The sequence below is a fragment of the Eriocheir sinensis genome, chromosome 68, assembly GCF_024679095.1.
Source record: "Eriocheir sinensis breed Jianghai 21 chromosome 68, ASM2467909v1, whole genome shotgun sequence".
In the NCBI taxonomy this organism is placed as follows: Eukaryota; Metazoa; Arthropoda; class Malacostraca; order Decapoda; family Varunidae; genus Eriocheir; species Eriocheir sinensis.
In genome coordinates, this window is record NC_066576.1 from 2,964,421 (window position 1) to 2,973,242 (window position 8,822).

Below are 8,822 nucleotides of genomic sequence, written 5' to 3' on the forward strand. Positions count from 1 at the left end.
ATGTTTACTCGCACGCACAAATGTTCAACGTTCCTGATTCCCGGTGTTTTGTCAGTGGGTTGCAAATAGCTTTTGACATAAAGGGCGACGCCACCGCCTCTACGGTTTACACGATCTTTGTTGAATAACACGATCTTTGTTGAATAACACGATCTTTGTTGAAATAGAGAGGCAGCTCACAAAAGGTTCCAGAGCCTTCGAACTCCCACTAACTTTGATCTTTACACTTCAGCCCGGAATCGTGCATAATCTATTCTCCGACTTACCAAAACTTCTTTTATTAACAGAAAATGTCAACACCTTGCTTCTTCTAATTCTTCCCGTGACTTCTGGCATCTAGCCAAAAATATCTCCTCCAATTTCACTTCTTCCTCTTTCCCTCCTCTCCTTAACCCTGACGGCAGCACTGCCGTCTCATCTGTCTCTAAGGCTGAACTCTTCGCTCAAACGTTTTGTAAGAACTCCACCCTGGACGATTCTGGGCATATTCCTCCTACTCATCCCCCCTCTGACTCTCTTATGCCTGTTATTAAGATTCTTCCAAATGATGTTTTCTATGCCCTCTCTGGTCTCAACTCTCAGAAGGCTTATGGACCTGATGTAGTGCCTCCTATTGTCCTTAAAAACTGTGCTTCTGTGCTAAACTGTGCTTCTGTGCTGACACCCTGCCTGGTCAAACTCTTTCGTCTCTGCCTATCAACATCTATCTTTCCTTCTTGCAGGAAGTATGCCTTCATACAGCTTGTGCATAAGAAGGGTGACCGTTCCAATCCCTCAAACTACCGCCATATAGCTTTCCTTTCCTGTCTATCTAAAGCTTTTGAATCAATCCTTAACCGGATGATTCAAAAGCACCTTTCCACTTCTAACCTTCTATCTGATCGCCAGTATGGATTCCGCAAGCGGCGTTCTACTGGCGATCTTCTTGCTCTCTTAACTGACTCTTGGTCATCCTGTCTTAGCCGCTTCGGTGAAACTTTCTCTGTTGCGCTAGACATATCAAAAGCTTTCGATAGAGTCTGGCACCAGTCTTTGCTTTCTAAACTGCCCTCTTTCGGATTCTATCCCTCTCTCTGTTCCTTTATCTCCAGTTTCCTTTCCGGCCGTTCTATCTCTGCGGTGGTAGACGGTCACTGCTCTTCCCCTAAACCTTTCAACAGTGGCGTTCCACAGGGCTCTGTCCTATCACCCACTCTCTTCCTGTTATTCATCAATGATCTTCTTTCCATAACAAACTGTCCTTTCCACTCATACGCCGACGACTCCACTCTGCATTATTCAACTTCTTTCAATAGAAGACCATCACAACAGGAAGTACACGACTCCAGACTGGAGGCTGCAGAACGCTTAACCTCAGACCTTGCTATCATTTCCGACTGGGGTAGAAGGAACCTTGTGTCCTTCAATACCTCCCCGCTGAGGGGAGTTACTTGCCGTGGTAGCGGGGCTTGAAGCCTGGTCGGCAGCACCACCTACTTAGGTGGTCAGTCCACCTCTGTAGGGCTTGCTGTTTGTCGGCCAGAGTGGACTAAACACTCCCCCGTCACTACTGGTACTGGAGGCTTACCAGTGGTGACGTATGTGCCTGCCCGACTACCATCAAGGGCATGGCTGAGCCTCCCCACGTGTTTGCCGTGCGTGGCGTCCCGTACACTCCCCGCGCCCTCTCGTCTGGGAGTTGAGTCCACCGCGGGGCAGGGTGTAGTTCCCTTCGGTGGACAACACGCTCCTTTGGCGGGAGGGTTGGGGTGAGACGGGTGGTCTTGTGTGGCCCCGCTCTATCAATCGGCTGGTCATGCGTTGGCTAGGGTCAAGTGGCTGTTGTCTGGTGGGCACCGCAATGGTCCCGCGGCTGCCGCCTCACACCAGGCAGCTGCCACGTATACTTCCCCCACTACCCCTGAGGCTGCTGTGAGCTGTTGCTCCAGCATTAGCCTCCCATGTTGGGCTCCGTGGTGGGTGGGGGGTGGGAAGTGAAATAATTGTCACCTTTATGGCATCTAAATCCCCGAATTTACCTCGGCCTACATCCCTACCTGACCTCCGACCGTCCCCGAAACCTCGTCTCGGCCTTCCCTCATCGCCACCCTGGAGCCGTTTCAGGCTCCGAGTGGCACTAACGGGGCATCTGCCTCTTCTTTCTTAATCCCCAGACCCGGTGGCTCCCGGACCAAGAGCCGGAAGCAGGGACCAAAGAATGTGCCAGTCTCGCAGAGTTCTCAAGTTGAGGTCCTGCCCGGTCTATTTGAATCTGTATCCTATGACAAATACATCACCGTAAAGTCCCTAGATGGTCGATCTGTTAATGATCTCGACATTTTCGAAGTCCACCGTGAACTTGTCAAGACTTGCGGCAGAGAGCCGAAGATGCTTCCGCAGGGAGATGGCAGCCTTCTTGTGGAAGTCTCTTCTCCTGAAGAGAGTGAAAGACTCCGTGCCCTCACCTCAGTTCCCGGGGCTGCAGGATCATGTGCCCCCCATGCTACCATGAACCAATCGCGCGGCGTGGTATTTTCAAGAGACCTCCTTCGTTACTCGGAGGAGCGCCTGGTTAAGGAACTCGAGGAGTATGACGTTGTTGCGGTGAGGCGTGTCCACAAGAAAGAAGGAGCACTGACACCCACACCCACACTATTCATAACTTTTAATCGGCTAGAGCTCCCTAGAACTGTAAAATTGGCATGGTTAAACCTCCACGTGAAACCATATGTCCCAAACCCCAGACGTTGTTTCCATTGCCAGTTATATGGACATGTGACTCGGACATGCCGCCGCCTGCAGATTCTGCAGGCGGCGGCATGTCCGCAGAATGGTCTCCCTAAAGTATGCGTCACCTGCGGTAGGGATGACCATGGTGAGGAGTGCCCGGGCCCTGTTCGGTGCTACCACTGTGCCGAGCCCCATCCAGCTTCCTCGAAAGAGTGTGATCGCCTTAGATTTGAGAGAGAGGTGCTTACCATTCGAAATAAAGAGAAATTGTCTTTTGTAGAGGCAAAGCGACTCGCCCTTACCAGGCTGTCTAGTCCTGGTAGAACCTATGCCTCAGTTCTCCAGTCACACGCTCAACGCCGTCTCAAAACCTCCCAGGATATGTCGTGCCCTGCAGCTCCCGTCGTTTCTGTGTCGACGCCTTTACCTGAAATCACACCAAATCGTGTCCCGCTCCGAACAGAGCCACAACAACAGAAACGTTCACGCAGTGAGAGTCTCTCGATGAGACTCCCCTACCAAGCTGCAAACTCCGGCGCCAGTTGTGGGATCGCCGGAGGTACCCCGGGCGTCGGCTGCTGCCCCTGCGCCAGCTGCTCCGGCTGTCTGTGGGCCGGAGTCTGCTGGTGCTCAGGCTTGCGGTGTGTCGCTGCCGGCGCCCGTGGCCTCAACCTCCGGAGAGTCTTCTCCGGGGACCTCCTCTGCTTCCTCCTCCTCTGCTGCTACCTCAGAGTGGCTGACGGCTGGGAGAGGCGGGAGAGGGAAGACGCCGGCAGCAGTCGCGGGCAGGAGGGTAGTTGAATGCCCCCAGCCTGCCAATCGGTCTGCGGTACATATGGTATCGCAACCAGCTACTGCTCGGACCAAGGGTCCTTTAATGAAGGGTGATGGCCCCTTTAAAAGGAACCCAGTAGGTGCAGGGCGATTCCTCTCCGGAAGAGCCCCAAAGCACCTCACTAAGTAATCATCTTCAATATCGTGCAGTGGAACTGCCGTGGTCTGCGTGCCAATTGGGAAGAGTTGCTCAGTCTTATAGCCCGTTATTCCCCAGTATGCATTTGCATTCAGGAGACCATGGTAGGAGAAAGTACTCCTTTTGGGCCTCCTGGTTACCATATTTTATATTCTTATCCTCTACAAGACCAAGGGAATCGTGGCGGCAGTGCCATACTGGTCCGCCGTGATATCCCTTTCTCACGCGTAAGGTTGTCAGCTCCCTTCCAGGCGGTCAGCATCCAGCTCTTTCTCCCACGACAGTACACAGTTTGCAGCTTATACCTTCCTCCAAGCGCTCATGTAGAGAGGAGGGATCTTGATAACTTGATCGCTGATCTTCCTGCCCCTTTCCTCTTACTAGGCGATGTGAATGGCCGTCATCCACTGTGGGGAGACTGCACCACTAACCCTCGAGGCGTGATGCTGGCATCTGTGGTAGAAGATGAGGAACTGGGAGTTCTTAATTCTGGAGATATGACGCACTTCCATAGCCAAACGGGTATTTTTACGGCTATCGATGTGTCTTTGTGTTCTTTTAATATTATTTTAGATTTCAACTGGAAGGTTTTACCGAACTTGCATGGAAGTGACCACTTCCCTATTGTTTTATCGTCAGCCAAGGGCGAACCACGCACTCGCCTCCCACGCTGGCGTATAGATAAAGCAGACTGGCAACTCTTCAAACAGCTAAGTTCCACTGCACAGTCTTTAGATGACTTCAGCAGCACTGGCGAAGCGGTGGCATATTTTACTACCTTACTACACTCGGCAGCCAAATTAGCAGTTCCAAAGACGTCTGGTCACTTTCCCAGACGTCCCATGCCTTGCTGGACCCCTGAGTGCGCCGCTTCTGTGAAGGCAAAACGCGCCGCTTTCTCACTCCTCTGCCGACATCGTGGAGATCCACATTACTTAGAAGCCTTCAAACGGGCGCGTGCCCATGCCCGACGGGTCCTTAAAGAGGCCCGTCGTGCTTCGTGGAAGGCATACGTATCCACCCTAAACAAAGAGACGTCCCTAGCGCAGGTATGGAAACGAGTGAGGAAAATCTCTGGGAAATATACCGTCCCTTCCCCTCCTGTCCTGTCAGAAGCAGGCAGGAACGTGGCCGAACCTATTGCAGTTGCTCAAGTCCTTGCCCAACATTTTACAAATGTATCTAGGAAAGACACTACATCTCCTTCGGGACGCCATCGTCGGCGCTTGGAGTCTGCTGGCCTCAGTTTTGCTTCTAATAACGGCGAGTCGTATAATGCCCCTTTTTCTAGTCTTGAACTCCGTTCAGCTCTAAACCAGTGCCATGACTCGTCACCAGGTCCCGATGACATCCCATACTCCTTTTTACGTCATATTCCTGACGAATCACTTATGTTTTTATTGTCTCTTTTTAATAGAATTTGGTATACCGGTGATTATCCGTCTTCCTGGAGCGTTGCCGTTATTATTGCAATCCCTAAGCCTGGAAAGGACCACCGGCAGGCAACAAATTACCGTCCCATATCACTCACTTCATGCCTTTGCAAGGTTATGGAGAAGATGGTGAATGGGCGGCTCATGTGGTACTTAGAGAAAGGGAATATTTTATCACAAGTACAATATGGTTTTCGCAAAATGCGATCCACCTCAGACGCCCTTCTATCTTTGGAGTCATCTATATGTGAGGCCTTCGCCTCCAACCAACACCAAGTTAGTGTTCTTTGATTTGGAAAAAGCGTATGACACTGCCTGGCGTCATGGCATCTTACTTTCCCTCCATGAGTTTGGTCTTCGTGGCCGGCTCCCGATTTTTATCAAACAGTTTTTATCGAATCGTTTCTTGAGGGTGAGGGTTGGAGACATGCACTCTGATGTTCTTCTTTTAGAAGATGGTGTGCCGCAAGGGAGTATTCTCAGTGTTACTCTCTTCGCCGTGGCCATCAACAGCGTTATTAGTGTACTACCAGAAGGAGTCCGAGGGAGTTTGTATGTCGATGACCTGTCCATCTCAGTCTCTGGATCCAGGATGTCACTGATAGAACGAAAATTACAGCTGGCACTTAACAGGATATCCACGTGGGCTGAAACTCAAGGTTTTCGGTTCTCCCAAACTAAGACTGTGGCCATGCACTTCTGCCGTATTCATGGAGTCCACCCGGACCCAGACCTATACTTCTACGGTCGCAGAATCTCATGTGTGGAGGAGACCCGATTTCTTGGGCTGATATTCGATGCAAGGCTGACCTGGGTCCCTCACCTCCGGTATATCAAGGCAACTTGTTTGAAGGCAATTAACCTCCTTAGAGTTTTAGCCCATACCTCTTGGGGTGCGGATCGCCAGACCCTCCTCATGTTGCACAGATCACTTATACTTCCGAAACTGGAGTATGGGTACGAGATATATTCATCTGCGTCGGATGCTCGTCTCCGTATGTTGGACTCTGTGCATCATGCTGGGGTCCGTCTTGCAACAGGAGCCTTTAGGTCATGTCCGATTGCTAGTATGTTAGTGGATGCCGGCATGCATTCCTTGGACCTGCGCCGGAGGTCTTTAATGCTGAGATGCTGGTATCGGACTCACCGCCTTCCAGATTCTGTGCCTTGTGTTACCGCCTCCCAAGATTCTCGCTCTCGCGTGTATGACGCCCGGCCGAGTTTCCCTAAACCTTTTGGATATAGGGTGCAGTCACTTATGGCAGCCTGGGCAGTTCCTCCATTCACTGTTTGTCCCCACCGCATCCCGAGGGTGGGCTATTGGCAGTTTCCCAGCGTAGAAGTGTGTAGACCTATAACGGACCAAAAGAGCTCCCTCCCCTGTTACGCAGCACAGTCCTTGTTTTTAGAGCACTTCTCTTCTAACGAGGGCTCTGTTACCGTCTATACGGATGGGTCTAAGTCGGACACTGGAGCAGGCTTCAGTGTCGTCTTTCCCACCTTCTGCCGGGGCGTTAGCCTTCCTAGAGTGGCGTCAGTCTTTACGGCTGAAACTTCCGCTATCTTACTAGCTCTCAAAATTATGTTTAGTCTCCCCCAGAACTCCTTTACTGTTTATAGCGACTCTCGTAGCGCACTGGCTGCTATAGCGGCCCGTGATTACTGTCATCCCTTATTTTATCGATTTTAGAATGGCTTTACTTATTAAACCGTCGAGGTAGTCGGGTGGCCTTTGCTGGGTCCCGGCCCATGTAGGGGTTCAGGGGAACGAGCAGGCCGATCGGCTGGCCAAGGCGGCGGCTACCCGGCCTGTCCCTGCTGCTGCACCTCACCTTCGCCCACTTCCCTGCAAAGACTTGTACCCTAACATCCGAGCCACCGCTGATAGCGTGTGCCAGGCCAGATGGGAGGATATGACTGCCACCACCAAGATGGGGGAAGTCACGACCAGGGCAAGACGTCCGTGGTCTTACTCCCACATAAAGTTTCGCAAAACGGAAACTGTTCTGGCCCGCCTGAGGACGGGTCACACGCTAAACACAAGGCTTCCTCATGTCTCGGGGTGTGCAGCCTTACTGCGACGACTGCTTGGTCCCCATGACTGTCCGGCACTTGCTGGTCGAGTGCCCCAGTCTGCAGGACCTGCGTGAGCAGTACCTCTCCCGGTGTCATGTAGATGGAAATTTTTCCCTCTCCCTAATGCTGGGGGAAAAGGTGCTCACCCCGGGATATGACGTCATGGGGTATTTGCGGGAGGTGGGCGTTCTCCATCTCCTGTAGTCTTTTAAACGCTGAAGTTATTCTAATGGACCATTTTAGAACACTTTTTAATACCCCTCAACATACTTTGGTCCATGGATAGATTTTTCTAAACTAAGATTATTTTACTAATTTGCTTTCCATTTTATTACGCACTCCGGCGCCATATGACCCAAGATGTTGCGGCGCCACGAAGGAAATCCCAAATCAATCAATCAATCAATCCTTCAATACCTCAAAAACTCAATTTCTCCAATCAACTCGACATAATCTTCCAAACACTTATCCCCTATTCTTCGACAACACTCAGCTGTCACCTTCAACACTAAACATCCTCGGTCTATCCTTAACTCAAAATCTCAACTGGAAAATTCATATCTAATCTCTTGCTAAATCAGCTTCCTCGAGGTTGGGCGTTCTGTATCGTCTCCGCCAGTTCTTCTCCCCCGCGCAGTTGCTGTCCGCCCTCGTATGGAGTATGCATCTCACGTGTGGGGGGGCTCCACTCACACAGCTCTTCTGGACAGAGTGGAGTCTAAGGCTCTTCGTCTCATCAGCTCTCCTCCTCCTACTGATAGCCTTCTACCTCTTAAATTCCGCCGCGATGTTGCCTCTCTTTACATCTTCTATCGATATTTCCACGCTGACTGCTCTTCTGAACTTGCTAACTGCATGCCTGCCCCCCTCCCGCGGCCCCGCTGCACACGACTTTCTACTCATGTTCATTCCTACACTGTCCAAACCCCTTATGCAAGAGTTAACCACCATCTTCACTCTTTCATCCCTCACGCTGGTAAACTCTGGAACAATCTTCCTTCATCTGTATTTCCTCCTGCCTACGACTTGAATTCTTTCAAGAGGAGAGTATCAGGACACCTCTCTTCCTGAAATTGATCTTTCTTTCGGCCACCTCTTTTAATTCTTTTTTGGGAGCAGCGAGTAGCGGGCTTTTTTTATTATTTTTTTCTTTTTTTGTGCCCTTGAGCTGCCTCCTTTGTTGTAAAAAAATAAATAAATAAAAAATAAAAAGTACACCTTGAAGAACTCGAGTCACCCGTACATTGTCCGAAACTGCAGTTAAAACCCACTCCCATAACATTAAAACTCCTTATTTACTGCAGGGCTAAACGGGACCATGCCGTTGTGAAGAGAGAATATAGAAAAACTGGCGGTGGTGTACCTCCTCCCACCCTGGACGACAACTCCAAGAAGGTGATCAACATCATCGGAAGTGAAATAGATGACCTTGGCTGCGAGTTTGACAGCGATGCCACCAGAGGTAGGCTTAAGCTGCTTCCTTACCTGAATGACTTATTGCTTGTGGTGAATATTATGTATATGCTTCTGAGTTCATAGGTAATATTTTTTACTGCGCTTCAGTGGAATAAACACTATGTCCGACCCTGTATCTTTATGCCTACCGAAGGTTCAACAATGATCTCCACATC